At 47.1% G+C, this 14,385-nt stretch overlaps 1 pseudogene; it reads left to right on the top strand.

Annotated features, from left to right (window-relative positions):
* The first annotated feature begins 232 nt into the window (after positions 1–232).
* On the top strand, positions 233–10,649 carry LOC122153556 (annotated as a pseudogene).
* The last annotated feature ends 3,736 nt before the right edge of the window (positions 10,650–14,385 follow it).

The raw sequence follows: 14,385 nt of genomic DNA, 5'->3' as shown, positions 1-14,385 counted from the left end.
GAGGGCCCTGCACACACCCCCACGTTGCACGAGGACCCTGCACGGGCATCCCTGTCGCACGCGGCTCTTTGCACGCCCGCTGCCCTCGCAGCAGGCGCCGTGCGCATGCGTGCACACTGGGGCCGGGACTACAACTCCCGACGTGCCTTGCGCAGTCGGTCGGTGGAGCCACGCGCTGATTGGCTGTGGAGGGGGCGGGGCCGCGGCGCGCGGCGGGGCCCGCCCACTGGCAATGGCAGCAGAGCAGCGGGACGGGTAGGAGGGTCCTGTGGAGCCCGGGAGTGGGGCTGAGGGGGGCTCCGTGCCTTGGGGGGGGCTGTGAGCATCTGGGGACGGGGCTGGGGGGGCTGTGGCCCCCCCGGGGGGCCTGGGAGCGGGGGGTGGCCCCGGGGGTGCCGGGGAGTGGGGCTGGGGAAAGGCTCGGAGCCCCTCGGGGGGCCGAGGAGCGGGGCGGGGGGGGCTGCGGGCGGCCCCGGGGCTGGGGAGTGGGGCGGTGGGTGCTGGGGGTCTGGCGGGGGGGGCTGGAGAACGGAGGTGGGGCTGGGAGCCGCCGGCAAGGGCTGGGGGAGCCCCGAGCCCGGGGGGGCTGCGAGGCGGGGGGGTCCCGCCCCTTTCCCTGCCCGCCCCAGGCCCCAGCCCGGGGTCCCGGCCGAAGCCCCTCAGGGAGCTGATTTGGCCGCCCCGAGGGACGGCTGGGGGGGGCAGCCCCGAGCTGCTCGGCTGGGGCCTCGTTCTTGGGGCAAGAGGCAGCGGGGGCCTGCGCAGCGCTGGGAGTTGGCGCTGAAAATCCCAGCTCGGGGGGGTCGGGGCTGCTTCCCCGCGCCCGGGGCGGCTCCTGCTCCGCCAATTCCAGCCAGCAGCCCCGCAGCTTCATCCGGGTTTCTTGGTATTTTGCTCTTCAAACTCCAGTTGCAGAAATCAGGCTAGTGTTTGAACAGTTTTTGGTTGCTGTGATGACTGCAACAGGCTACAAAGATGGACCTCAGCAATTCACTAGTCCCAGACCTTCCCCTTTGTGCCTTTAATTGAAGAATAATTTGAAAAATGATGGCAACTAAATGGTGTTTGGGCCGTGCAGAGTTTTTCTTTGAATGGGGTAACAACTCTTGGTTTTCTTGGCTTAGTTACTGTCCATGGAGGCAAGGAAGGAGAAACCAAGCAGCAGTGATGTCTTTTCTTTAGATTTAAGACATGCATAAAAACGCCTAACTAAAAGAAGCCAATGTTAAATTGTCTTGTTTAATGTTAGCAGGAAGCTGATGGGAATATCCTTAAATCAAAACTGATACAAAACAGAAATGTGTCCTAAGCGTCTTCTGTGTGTAGTGTCACCCTTAGTGGATTTCAAACCCTTTAATTTCCTGGTGATAGGTTATAAATGTTTAGAGCAATGCAAATAAGTTGTATTAAGATGGTAGCAACTTGATTATTTTCTTATATCCACAAATGTTTTTTAAAAAAGTCGTTGGATTTCTAATTTAGGTCAAGTTATCTAAAAATCATAAGCAGGACTTTTTTTTTTTCTCATTTATATTAATTCTGAGTAAAAGAGCAGAAGTTGATTTGGAAACCTGTAAGCTGAAGGGTGTTTTCCAGTGAGGTTTTGGTTTGTTTATTTTTCTTTTTGCTTTTGTGAAGTCCTCAATATTATATTTTCTCCCTCATTATTTCCAGGCTGCAGAACCAGCCTGAAAGGCACGGTGGAATTACTTTTCCCATTAGCTGGGCTCCTCCTAAGGATATAGATTGCATCCATACTCAGAAGCCAGTTGCAGCAACGAAGCCATTTCGGGTATTTGAAGAGGAGGAAGAACTGAATCACCAGTAAAACAAGACTGTAAAATTTGTTAACCTCTTGGGTTTTTCAGGACAAACTTAACACGAGTTTCCTTTACAAGCTGGTGGTTCTTGGTAAACTGAATAACTTGGTCAAAGAATGGATTTCAGAATTTGGTGAGAGCAAGGTAAGGGTTTTTTATATGCTCTTGTCAAAACAGCTGATGCCTTTTTATTTCTTTTAAAGGCCATACTACTAGGATTTATGCTGAAGTGGAACTTTCAACTTTCTTCTAAAGTATTGAGGAGAGTTGTAGTAACTGCCGTTGAAATAAGGTAGAAAAGGTACTACAGTTCACAATCTTGAAGTCCCTGGGGCACTGAATAAATGTGTGAAGTGGCTCTGTGGGTTGACTTGTAGCAGCTAACAAAGCTGAAACAAGGGATTGTGGGGTGAGCTAGATGGGAAATGGGCACTAATCTCGCCCCAAACAGCCTGCAGCACCCAGTGTGGTTTGAAACTATTGCACTAGACTTGACCTTTGCAGAGATTGTGTTTATTTATGTGCATCTGCTGTGGGGAAGACTAATAATAGGTCTTAATTTCTGTAAATTAAGGACTTAATTTCTGTAAAAAGGACTGATACATTACTCATCTCTTTTTTTGAGTTGCAAGCACTCATTTCAGAAAAACAGTAGCAGTCTATTAGACTAACAACTCAGTCTGGGAGTGAAAAAACACTGTTTATGGAGGCTGTTGTAGTCTTTCTAAAGAGCCCATATGCTACCTAAACTTGCACATAGGTCAATGTGTATCTTATATTATAAAGTAAACACTTTCTCTTCTACACACAGAATCTTCCTCCTTCAGTAGCAGCAGCAAATGTTGGTGGCAAAATATTTACATTTGGTTCTTACAAGCTTCGAGTACACACTAAAGGTAGAACTTCTTTGTCCAGTCATAGTTCTGATGTTTGAAAGTGACTTCCAACAATAACAGAAGAAATGGAATCTCTTTGCAGGTGCTGACATAGATGCTGTTTGTGTTGCTGCTAGACATGTAGAAAGATCGGATTTTTTTCAGTTGTTCTTTGAAAAACGGAAACATCAGGAGGAAATAAAAAACCTAACAGTGAGTAAGCGCTCTCTGTGATAATCGTGCAACTTCTACAGTAAGAATGTTCATGTTAAAGACTTATATTGGTAGAGGATGTCTTACAAGACAAAACTTTAAAATACGTTGTTTCTGAGTCCCTTCTAAAATGCTATCTTATGCAGCATGAAAATGCTGAAGTCAAGCTTTTGGTTCCTTTCCCCAGTGGCTGTACACCACGTAAGAATCTTTGTGGTCCGCTTCTCCCCTGCCCTTGGTTTGAGAATGAGTCGGCTGTATCAAAAAGCAAGGCTGTCCCTGGGAGCCCTGCTTTCATCTCAGGTGCAGTAAGGGGCCTGGACATGCACGCCGGGGGAGGAGGGGGCAGCCTGAAAACTCAGGAAGTTGGTGGTGATGTGGAAAGGCTCCTGTCAGTCCCTTGGCCATGCTGTTCCTCTGGATAGACTTTAGGAGCTCCCGTTCATTCTCCTCTGGCCATGTTCCTCTCTGGCTCCTCAGCCTGAGCCTTTGCGGCCGGGATGCACACTGTCAGCTTTCCAGAAAGTTCACAGGGGCTGTGCTGGGAACATACAGAACTGCTGTGTAAAATGCCCCTCGGGTGCATGCACTGTGTACCTCGCAGGTAAAACTGAGCTCCTGGGAAGTGCTTCTCAGCCTGGGCTTCCTCACGCAGACGGTTTGAAAGACTTCATGTGCATAGCTACGGAGCCTTTGTTTAGGTGACTGTCACCTGAAAACAGACTCTCAGCGGGCTGTGGCACAGTTCTGACAAGTGCTCTACAAAACTAAAGACTGTGCCAGAAGGTAGCTGACAGCATCTCAGGCATGGTAGAAAATAAAAATAGAGAAGACTAGTGCGCGCTGTCAAATGTGGACAGAGTTGGTTAGATTTCTCTGGATGTTAACCAGCAGTAAGATAGCTAGAGAAATCTCTTTTCTTCCTCACTGCCAAGGTAAGTACCTTACAGCCACTGATCCTGGTGGCTCATTGTGCACTGTTTGTTCATTACAATCCATGATCAGCCTCAGAATCTCTTGGCTAAATAGCTTTTTAAAGCCAGTATTAGTTTTAGGCTTTAAAAAGCCTAAAGTATTTACAGTATTAGTGCTCTACTGCTTGCAGCTTACTACCAATTTTTTTTGGTTTGGAAGCAAGTCAGTCTTTATACCAAATAGTTTAGCAGTGTAAATTCTGTATTTTATCACAGTTTAGGGAAAAGATTAAAGTAGCAAGAAATACTTTCTTACACAGTGATCCTCTCCTTTACAGGCAGTTGAAGATACGTGTGTATCAGTTGTCAAGTTTGAGTTTGATGGCATCGAGGTAAGAATTTTGCTTTTTTTCTTTAAGTAAGGATTTTTTTTTTTTCTTGCTTTGGAATAGGACAACTTTTCAGGGACTTGTGACCTTGCTATTTTACAAGGGTTTTGGTACCTGACAGTGTATTTAGGAAACTGTGATTAAACAGCCTGACCACAGCCTATCCCAGGAGAAGGCACTGCAGTAAAATGGGAGCTGATAGGAAAAGAAGCCCCTAGGAAGCCTGGCGGGCACGGGAACATCAGGGACACCTCTTGCTAAGCCTGTGCTGCAGGCCAGGGTAGCCCACTGGAACAGCAGTTATGTCACAGGGATTGTGCAGCGTGGGAGTAGAGACAGTGTCCTTGCCAACCCTCCTGAGCTCTGACAAACCAGCTTTCTGCAGGGGGACGGGGATAGTGTAGCTCACCGTATGGATCATGTGAGCAGACTGAATGTTTTGTTGCAAATCAAAAATTAAGTGGTTGTGAGACAAACAGTCTGGAAGATGAAAAGTGAAAGCCCCCATTTGACTCCTGCCCAGGTTTTTCAGCTGCAGGAATCCTTGTATCTTGAATGCATCTCACACCGGGAGTGCAGACCTGCATGCTGTAGTACCTCAGCACGTTACTGCTCGGTGTCACTATCGCCAAGAGCTTCAGTGACCTTCTTGTGGCCTCTCTCTGGTACAGACGTTCACAGAATAATTTTCTTGCCTCTGACTCTACTATAGACCAGATGCTTTGGGATCAAAAGGGCTTACTGCAGAAAGGAAATGCTCTCTCCTTTGCTGAAGTGTAGTTGAGGTGGCTGAACTTGCATCTTAATTTTATGATTTATGTTCTCTTTTAATGGAAGATGGAAATTGAGAGTAATCTTTTCAACTTAAAACCCCCTTCCTTTCCCTAGCTTAAAAAGGCGGGATACAGTGACGGTTTTGTAAATAAAATATGGAACTTCTAGCAATTCTCTTGAGTTTTCTGGCAAGTAAATCTCTCAGGACATGTATCTGTAGTTACATAGGTCTAAATACAAATGTTAACCACTCTGTAGTCTTGACTAGCTTTTCCCCCACTGATGTGCTGTTTGAAAATGATGCAGCATTCTAACTCACACTTGGCACTTTTTCCCCTCTTAAGATGGATCTTGTGTTTGCCAGACCATCTGTGCAAACTTTTTCTGATAATCTTGATCTCAGAGGTGACTCATGTCTGTGAAGCCTGGATACGAGATGTATGCGGAGCTTAAATGGTAAGCATATTTACACTTCTTTAAAAAGAAAGTGTTACAGAGCTTGGTATAGAATGCACATGGCACAACCCATCGGTTTCTGTACAAGTTGCAGAAACTGATTTCCTGTCTACTTGAGATCTGAAGAGGTGGCAAGTGGGCTTAAATTGAGATGCTTCAAGGAGTTGTGTGTTTAGATAGACCTGTATCTCATGTTTCTTTGATCAGGGTGTGTGCATTGTTCCAGTTCGCCATAGAAACTGCTTCAGATGAATAGGTAGAGCATTTGATAGAGAAGAATGTGTGGTAATTCATTAAAAAAAATATATATATATATTTAAAATACCTGAAGCCTAACTTACTCACCGTTTAACACTGACTGGTTTAATTGTTCCCTGCTGTCGAAAGAAACAGCTTTTGGAATCCTCCAGAAAGGCCTTATTAAAAATTGTATTCTATAAACTGAAAAAGCTGCTGAGGGCATCAGTTACCTGGAGTGATACTGCATGTTGCATGTAATCTGTAATTTTTAAGGAAATACAAAGCAAGTAATCCAAACTTGTTTTCATAGGCTTGAAAAATGAACTGTGAGCTATTGATCCAGGATAGCATAAAACTGACTTGTACCCGTTACTAGGAACTGCTGCACTTCAACTTTTTTCTTAGAGGCTGCAGAGCTACTGATGAAATACTGCATCCAGAGCCAAATGAAGAGAACTTCCAGCTCACTCTCTGTGCAATTAAACTTTGGGCAAAATGTAAGTAAGGGGATTGTTCATGATCTTTAAACTTTTCACAGGCACCTTGTGCTGAAAAAATAAGACCATTAGTAGTACTTCACCTTTGGATAGCTGTTTAAATGATGTCTTTTAAACTAGAACCTGTTCTTCAGTTTAGATTCACGGTCTGTCCATGGGGTTGATTCGGTGTGGTTTTTAATGGGGGTAGAGTGGGGAGAAGAGGGGAGTGCCTACAAGACAAGGTGCTGCATTGCTTATCAGGAACCTGACTAGAGGTGATAAAAAGACAAGTTAAGTATATAAACTTGATACGTAAAGAATAAGAAAATACTGATTGCGTATGTGTCTAGAGCAAGTGCTACAAGAATGGTAGACTTTTTCGTAAGGGAAGTTGGAGTGAAGCAGTAGCTGTAGCAGTGTAGGCAAATTCCAGAGTAGCAGTATTTTGGGAAGTGGTGTGGTCATGATTCTTCTGCTCATCACTGTTAAGGACCAACAATTTTGGCCTCATTGCATTGCAAAAGTAACTGACTTGGAGGCTAAAGTGTACTGAGTATTCTACAGATTGTGAAGTTGGTGCTGTAAATTTGAAGAAGGTCCTTGGGTATTGAAGGACTGCAGGCTAACGACACGTACCCATTCTAGGACATGGCATTTACTCCAGTGTGCTGGGATTTCTTGGTGGGGTTTCCTGGGCAGTGCTAGTAGCAAGAACAGGTCAACTCTATCCAAATGCCAAGAAAGGCAAAGCCAAGAGAACAATAACTGCACTCCCAAAAGGGGAGGAGCAAACTGAGGGAGGGCAACTCATTGGCCCCTTTCAGAGTTTCAGCACTTGAGATAAACAGAAGAAATAAAATTGTAGGAAGTTAACAGTGGCCGAGAAGCAGATTAGAAATCCACCTGATCCAAATCTCAGAAAGACTTTCAATATTGATTTGTGTGAATACTAGACCGAGGCTGAAAATTAAGTGTTTGCTTCTGCTTTCTACGTCACGAGAAATGGGCTAAACAGTAGCGAGAAGATGCTCAAGGCAATAGCAGAGCTTACTGGTTTCCTCCACTGGACCAACTGTGCAGTGAACCAACTTAACACGGCCAGTCTAAGGATGTCACTGAAGTTGCTTAAAAAAAAAACCCAAACAGGTAAGTCCTTATCCTGGAATGTGAAGGCAGCACCTTGGCTCCCACACAGAGTGGCAGAGATGGCCCAGCAGGGTCATGTCCCGACGTTCCAGGTCAGATAAAGAAAGTGCTGACTGTGTTTGTGGGGTCAGTTTGACGTATCTTTTCTGTTTTCTAGAAGCCTGGGGAAGGACGCGCTATGCGGTAGGGCCGGTGCCACTTTAGCCCTGAGGTTCAAAAACTGCACATCAGTGCAACTCCCTGAGTTGCCTTCATCACCAAATAAACAAGATTTGCTTTCTCCAGAGTGGTGGGAACAGGAGCTCACAAGTGGATTCCAGCTACACCTCAGGGTAGCAGTTAGCACATGCTTAACTTTAACTTTAAAGCCCACCCACTGGCTATTAAAGGTCACATGAACCCCAGAGATCTAATGAAAGGAAAACCAAACAAACCAAAAAAACCCCATGACAATATCCCCAGAAAACACTACACCCCGTTTCCCACTCCTGAAGGAAGCCGGGTTCACATGACACGTCGGGGTCCCCCCCTTACCCCGGGAACTTGCCAGCCTCCAGCCGGGGAGCCGGAGTATTTGTCCCCCTCTGCCTGGGGGCAGCTGCCAAAGCAGCGGTGCAGCGAGGAGAGCAGCTCCCACTCGGGCTGGCCGTGCCCACGGAACCAGAACACTACACAGAACAACCCACAAGACATCAGGTGTCCAAGCAAAAAGGCCCCGGTGTGCCAAAAGAAATAAAAGATTGAACACTGAAGCAGCTGGGCAGGAATGCTCCGCAGTGAGCAGCTCCATGATGTCTGGCACTCCTCTGCAGGTACAATTCTACACGGCACTTCCACCAGACACAGGGACACTCAAGGGACTATTGAAGCCTTATTTAAGATACTCAAAATGCAGTGACTTTCACTTTCATTAATGAGAAGAGCGTCACCGAATCGTGGTTGCGTACTTCAACAGCAGTAGCTTAGCATAATTGAAATGTGTGGCAGGACTTTGGAGTGAGCTTTTCAAGGATCTTCCAAGGCAGCCATGGAACCCTGCAGAAGCCCCATGGAAACCTCTGTCTGGGATAGTAGAGGTGTCAAAAAAAAAAAATCCTTTAAGATAACAGGGGGAATGTATAGTAAAGAAGGGGATCCTTACCTACAACCCAATAGATCAAATGCTACCCCAAGAGTCCTATTCGTTTAAACACACCATGTTGGAATACCATGGCAGTGACGGCCCGTGGCAGTTTCAGCCCTGGCACTGAAGGACGTTGAGCATCTTTCAGATTGGGGAGGCAAGCGGGGATAGAGAAAGGCCGCTGACAGCTGCAGCTTAGTGCCCTTCGGATCCCAACATCTTTACTGGTGCTGTGTAAAAGGGAGCATTCTATTGGCTTTGCAAAAAAATATTTGGGGGTGCTTTTATTAAAATCATGATTCTTGAGGGGTTTCTAAATTCATGCTTTTATTAGCATGAGACTGAAACCTGACAATATTTTCAGGCCAAAGTTGTTAAATGCTTTCTGCAGAGCATGCAGGATTTTTCAGTGGGTTTGGGTTTTTTTTGGTCTCCCTGTTATTCTTCAGCATAAAGATTACCCACAGAGTTATATTTCTCTTCTCACATTGAAGATGTAAGTATTTGCGTGCCCTGAGCTGCATGAAGAATATAAAAAGTATACAATTGCATAGCAATTAATACACATCAGCGAGACAGAATTTCTTTGGCACTTACTTCTTGCACAATAGGCCAGGTGACCATTTAAGCCCCAATGTCTTCACCACTTGCTCTGTCCTACTGTAACAACATCACTTTTTAAATATTTAAAAATTTGCTTTAATAAAGAACTGTGAATAATTATTTTACCCTATCCTTGATTTCTCCCTGCTTTTCAGAGACGTTTTTTTCTCCTGCATTTCAAAATACTACATTGTTTATTGCCTGCTGCCACACTCCTGGTTTCAGCTGGGTTAGAGCTAATTTTCTTCTTCGTAGCTAGAATAGTGCTGGATTTGGGATTCAGTGTGGGATTTGGTATGAGAAGAATGTTGATAATATACTGATGGTTTTAGTTGTTGCTAAGGAATCCAGGACTCTCCACCTCCCCGTTTCTGGTTACACACAGGAAAACACATTTTATCACTCCCCTGCCCCTAGCACAAGACTTTGAAAGTTGTCGTTGCTCGCAGAAAGCCGACATCAGTACAGTTACCTTCTGGGCTGGATATTTGCTTGTTTTCACCAAGTATCAATCAGCAAAAGAGAAAACTTGAGATGCCATTCCAGTTCAAGACTCAAGAGGGAAAGGAAGATAGCCCGACGCACAGAAATCCGGGTGTGGGTTTGCTGGACTTTCAGCATGTTGCATGGACTGGCAGCAACGACAGAGAGCTGGAGCAGGACTCTACAACCTGGGGAACACGTGCTTCCTCAACTCTGTCCTGCAGTGCCTGACGTACACACCCCCTCTGGCCAGCTACCTGCTCTCTTGGGAGCACAGCCAGTCGGGTGAGTGCTTTTATGAAATATCTCCTTGGAAATCGGTTGGGCGCTTCCCAGGGTTTCCCAGAATCTGGAAGTTGATTTAGGAGAAAAGCAGCCCTTCTTTGTCAATCCTATAGTGGGTGTTCTTGGAACACTGAAGCCGAGAAGCCGCTTGTCTTATCTAGGTGTGTTCATCTTCAGAAGGGCACCTCTTCCTAGCCCCGGGTCTTGGTCCCTATTCCTGCAAGTCAAACTCTCTTTGCTTATTGCACAGAAACTTATGTCAGTTTAGTGGCCCTATGAAGAATGTCTTCTATGCACTAAAATGTCCTGGCCTTGTTGGGACACTGGCACCTTGGGAGGAGTGGAGACTATTCTTATAACTTCAAGATCTCCATCAGGTTTCCCGTGGCTATGGGTATTTTGCTAACTTGAGAAGCTTCCTTCCCTCCCTCCCTCCCTCCCTCTGCAGGTCACCAGCAAGGCTTCTGCATGATGTGCACAATGGAAGCACACGTTAACAAGGTCAGGTATTCCTCAGGCACTGCCATCCAGCCTTGGGCTGTTGTCAGTGTGCTCTCACGTAAGTCATTTCAGGTGCTCTTACATGATTTTTTCAATTCTTTTAGGAGAGAACTACTAACTTCTTCTTTCTTAGGAATAGGAGAACATTCTGATCCTGGCATGCAGGAAGACACCCATGAGTTCTTACGCTGACTTCCCCTACCACCGACCATTTTGATTTGCCTTCCAGTCACGTGCTTGAGCTGCAATGCGGTCTCTGATTCCTACGAGCCCTTCCTGGACATCCCACTGGATATAAAAGTAAGAGGTTTGGCAACTGTGCTTCAGGACGTCCCAAGGTCCCTGTAGCTTTCCAGAATGAACATGGTTGACTTAAAAATGCATACTGTGAACACAGGAGCGCTCGGTGGTGGGTGGGGTGTGGAATGGACGGTGTCCTCCTGGGGAGGCCATGGCACTGCTCTCCCTGTAGGTGCTGGCTTTAAGCTGGACAAGCACCCATTATCCTCGCTGCACCCTTGATAGACTCTCATCACACTTTCTTTTGCCCTCCCTCAACACCCATCTGGCTCCTAGGCTGATGGGTTGTGTTGTTTTCCTTACTGATGACCCTCCACACCATCGGGAGCTGAACTGAGCGGTGGCACAGGGATGGAGCTCTTGATAGCCCCAGGAATCCCTGGGAAATGAGGGAAATGTCGACCATAATACCCTCTTTCTGCCTCCTCCTGGACACTGCCTGGGGATTCGCAGTGGCTCTTCTCAGCGTCATCTAGCTGGGTTTTTGTGTAAACTCCTAGTGAGTGCCTGGGCGAGGGTATTTCCCGCAGGTCACTGCTCTCCTTTCTCACTCCTCCAGGCAGCCTCATCTGTCACCACAGCTCTGGAGGAATTTGTGACACCCGAGCAGCTGGATGGCGGGAGTAACTATGACTCTCTTAAGACGGGATCATAGTTACTAACTGGGCTCAGCTGCAGAGGTCACGCCTCCCCGTGGTCCCGCCGGATACCCTCCTGGGTAACTGAAGTGGCCTCTGCCCCAGTGTGATGAGATATGGTTACTTCCTCCCTATCAAGTGACTTCACCAACCACTTGATAGTATTTAATTGGTGATACAAAATTTCGGAGTCTAAATTGACTACCCAGAGCCTGGCCCACGGGCCTATGTTGGGCACAGTCTGACAGCTTGTAAGGGAGTGCTGTCCGGCTTAAATTTTACCCTTACCTGGAACTGGCAAAATGTGTCTATCAGCACGGATAGCTTTCGTGTCTGTGGGCACGCGAACAAGTCTTTTGGACTTGCGTGGCGATGTGGTCCCTCGTACCATCAGAGACCACACTAAATTGGTGGAACATAGTAGGTGGGGACTTGTTCTTTTTATGACGCGTCTTTAAAACCGAAATTGACACTAATAATTGGACTTGACTAAATTTTCACCAATTTGGACCCAGGTGGACGGGCCACCATTACTTAACTTGGAAGAGAAACATATATAATTTATATGTGCTTGATAAATAGCCAGTAAGATGATTACTAACGACATATTAGTACTAGATCCTGCGGGAAGGTGCTGCATGTCATCCATCATAAGTCACCTTTTCACACAGGTTTAATGGACAATAATGAGACACAGCACTTTTTCGTATGGCCTTATGGTACTAAATAGCTGTAAAATAGCGTAAGGCTGTGTGAGACAGGAGAGCTTGCCTAGCCACCTGGGGCAAGGCAGGGTGCATTTCAGCACTGGGCTCTGTGCTTGGCTTCAAGGTGTCACAAGATGGTTGCTGCCACCAAGAGGTTTACCGTCCACCACGCGCCCAGGGTTCTCACATTTTGTTTGAAAAGGTTTGAAGATTTCACCGACGGGAAGATCAGCAACATGCGTACGCAACTGGAGTGCAAGTTTCTCTTCCTGAAGCAGATTTCCCAAAGCAGTGCCCTCATGTTGCATTTTTCATGCTTCCTTCTGGGGAGAGGAGACTTCCCGTGGGAAGACAAGCGTGTACTCTGCTCCAACTGAGCTGCTTTGGCTGACAACACTTTCCTGCCAGCCAAAGACATCACTTGAGGGAAAACCAAGTGTTCATGAGCCCCAGAGATGTTTTTATACACCTCTGGCCCCTGCTCTTTGAGGGCTATTTCGTGTAGTATTTCAGGATCATTTCGGAGCCCTCTTGGTCTCTCCGTAGGTCATGGAGTATCCCGAGTATCTGGATCTCCACCCATACATGTCGCAGACAACTGGGGAACCGCTCCTCTACTGCTTATATGCCGTCCTGGTACACAGTGGTGACAGCTGTCAGGAAGGACACTACTACTGCTACACAAAGGTTAAGAGCAACTTCCTTCCAAAGAAGGGAAAAATGTGTGCTGGGGAAGACAAATTTGCATGGCAAGGTTACTGGCAGCCAAGGTTTTGGGAAAGAAGGTCTCCTTAGGGGCTGGAGTGGATTTGATTTGGTGTGTGTACTCTTGGTTCTGTAGTTTTCTGCCCGTGTTCTGGAGAAACCACGCAGTTCATCTCCACATATCGATGCCTTTTTTCACAGGCCAGCAATGGACGGTGGCACAAGATGGACGATACATCTGTGAACTGCTGAGACATCGACACAGCTCTCAGGCAGCAAGTCTACGTACTGTTTTATGTCAGGTAAAAACAAGTCACAAAATGTGTTCGGAATGGGTTTCCTTTTCCTGGCTTTGCTTTTTGTTCTTCTCAGCCTCTTTCTGTTTCTCTTTCTGTGTTTCTCTTTCTGTCATAGGAGACAATTACTACCTTCATCCTTCAGAGCTGTCAAATCTGACCTAACCCTTGCCAGTCCTTGTCTTTCCTTGCCGGGCTTTAGGCTGCTGCCCTGCTGTAAACTGCTACCTGTCTGCTATCTGAAGCTGTCCAATGTTGAGGTCCTGGTAGTTAGAATAGTGCTGTGCTTTGGATTCAGTGTGGGATTTGGTATGAGAAGAATGTTGATAACACACTGATGTTTTCAGCTGTTGCTGAGGCATCAAGGACTCTCCAACTCCCTGTGTCCTGCCCGTGTGCAGGTGCACAGGAAGCTGGGAGGGAGCACGGCCAGAGCACCGGACCCAAACTGGCCAAGGGAATATTCCCTGTCATGTAACGTCATGCTCAGTGTAGAAAGGAGGGGCGGCCAGGAAGAGGGGGGCTCTCCCTCGCTTCCAGGATTGCCATTGGGGGATCTTGGGATTTTGGGACTGCTGGCCAGGAATGGGCTGGGTAGCAGTCAGTGGGTGGTAAGCAATCACATTGTGCATTGCCCATTTGTACTTTCTATTATTGTTATTGTTTCATTTTATTACAGTTACTAAACTGTTTTTATCTCAACCTATGAGACTCCCTTTACCCCTTCACTGGAAGAGGTTGCCCGGTAAAGCTGTGGCTGCCCCCTCCCTGGAAGTGTTCAAAGCCAGGTTGGATGGGGCCTTGAGCAACCTGGTCTAATGGAAGATGCCCCTGCCCATGGGAGGGGGTTGGAACTAGACAGTCTTGAATTTCCCTTCCGACCATTTTATGATTCTATGTTTCTCTGAAATGGAGAATGTCAGGGGCATAAAGACAAGATCTTGTTTCGACACCAGTCAAGTTTCCCATTGTCATCTTGGTTACGTCTTCTGTCTGTTGTAGAAACGGCTCCAAGAAAATGACTGAACCCCAGAGGAGGTGCTCAGATCTGCAACCTGGAGAAAGGGCTTATTCCCCACCGGCACTGTCCTACGCCCGTTCCTTCCTCAGTCAGTGGGGCGGCCGGCAGCGAGCAGGTGGGTTCTGTGGGACCACAGGGTCTGCCTTGCCTGACCAAGGCAACTCTGGGGAGGTGGCCAGGGCACCAGATGGACAGTGGACTTATTTCTGGGATCTCTTTTCCCTCCCACAAGCTGCAGCTTTCTTCACAGTTGCAGCACTGCTCCCTCTCCAAGCACCCCACCTAGATCCATCCCATTTCTCCACCTTTGGCCCTTCTGCCTTTGCAGCCCTCCAGGAGAGCCTTTAGGATGCCCTTGGCTGTTCCCTCCCACAGCTCCTGGGGCTTCATCCCAGTGCTGCCTCTGCCCAGGAGGAG

Source organism: Tyto alba, unplaced genomic scaffold (genome assembly GCF_018691265.1).
Source record: "Tyto alba isolate M040663 unplaced genomic scaffold, T.alba_DEE_v4.0 Super-Scaffold_200000105744, whole genome shotgun sequence".
Taxonomy (NCBI): Eukaryota; Metazoa; Chordata; class Aves; order Strigiformes; family Tytonidae; genus Tyto; species Tyto alba.
Note: the sequence above shows the minus strand (reverse complement) of the source record. Positions and strands in the feature narration are given on the sequence as shown.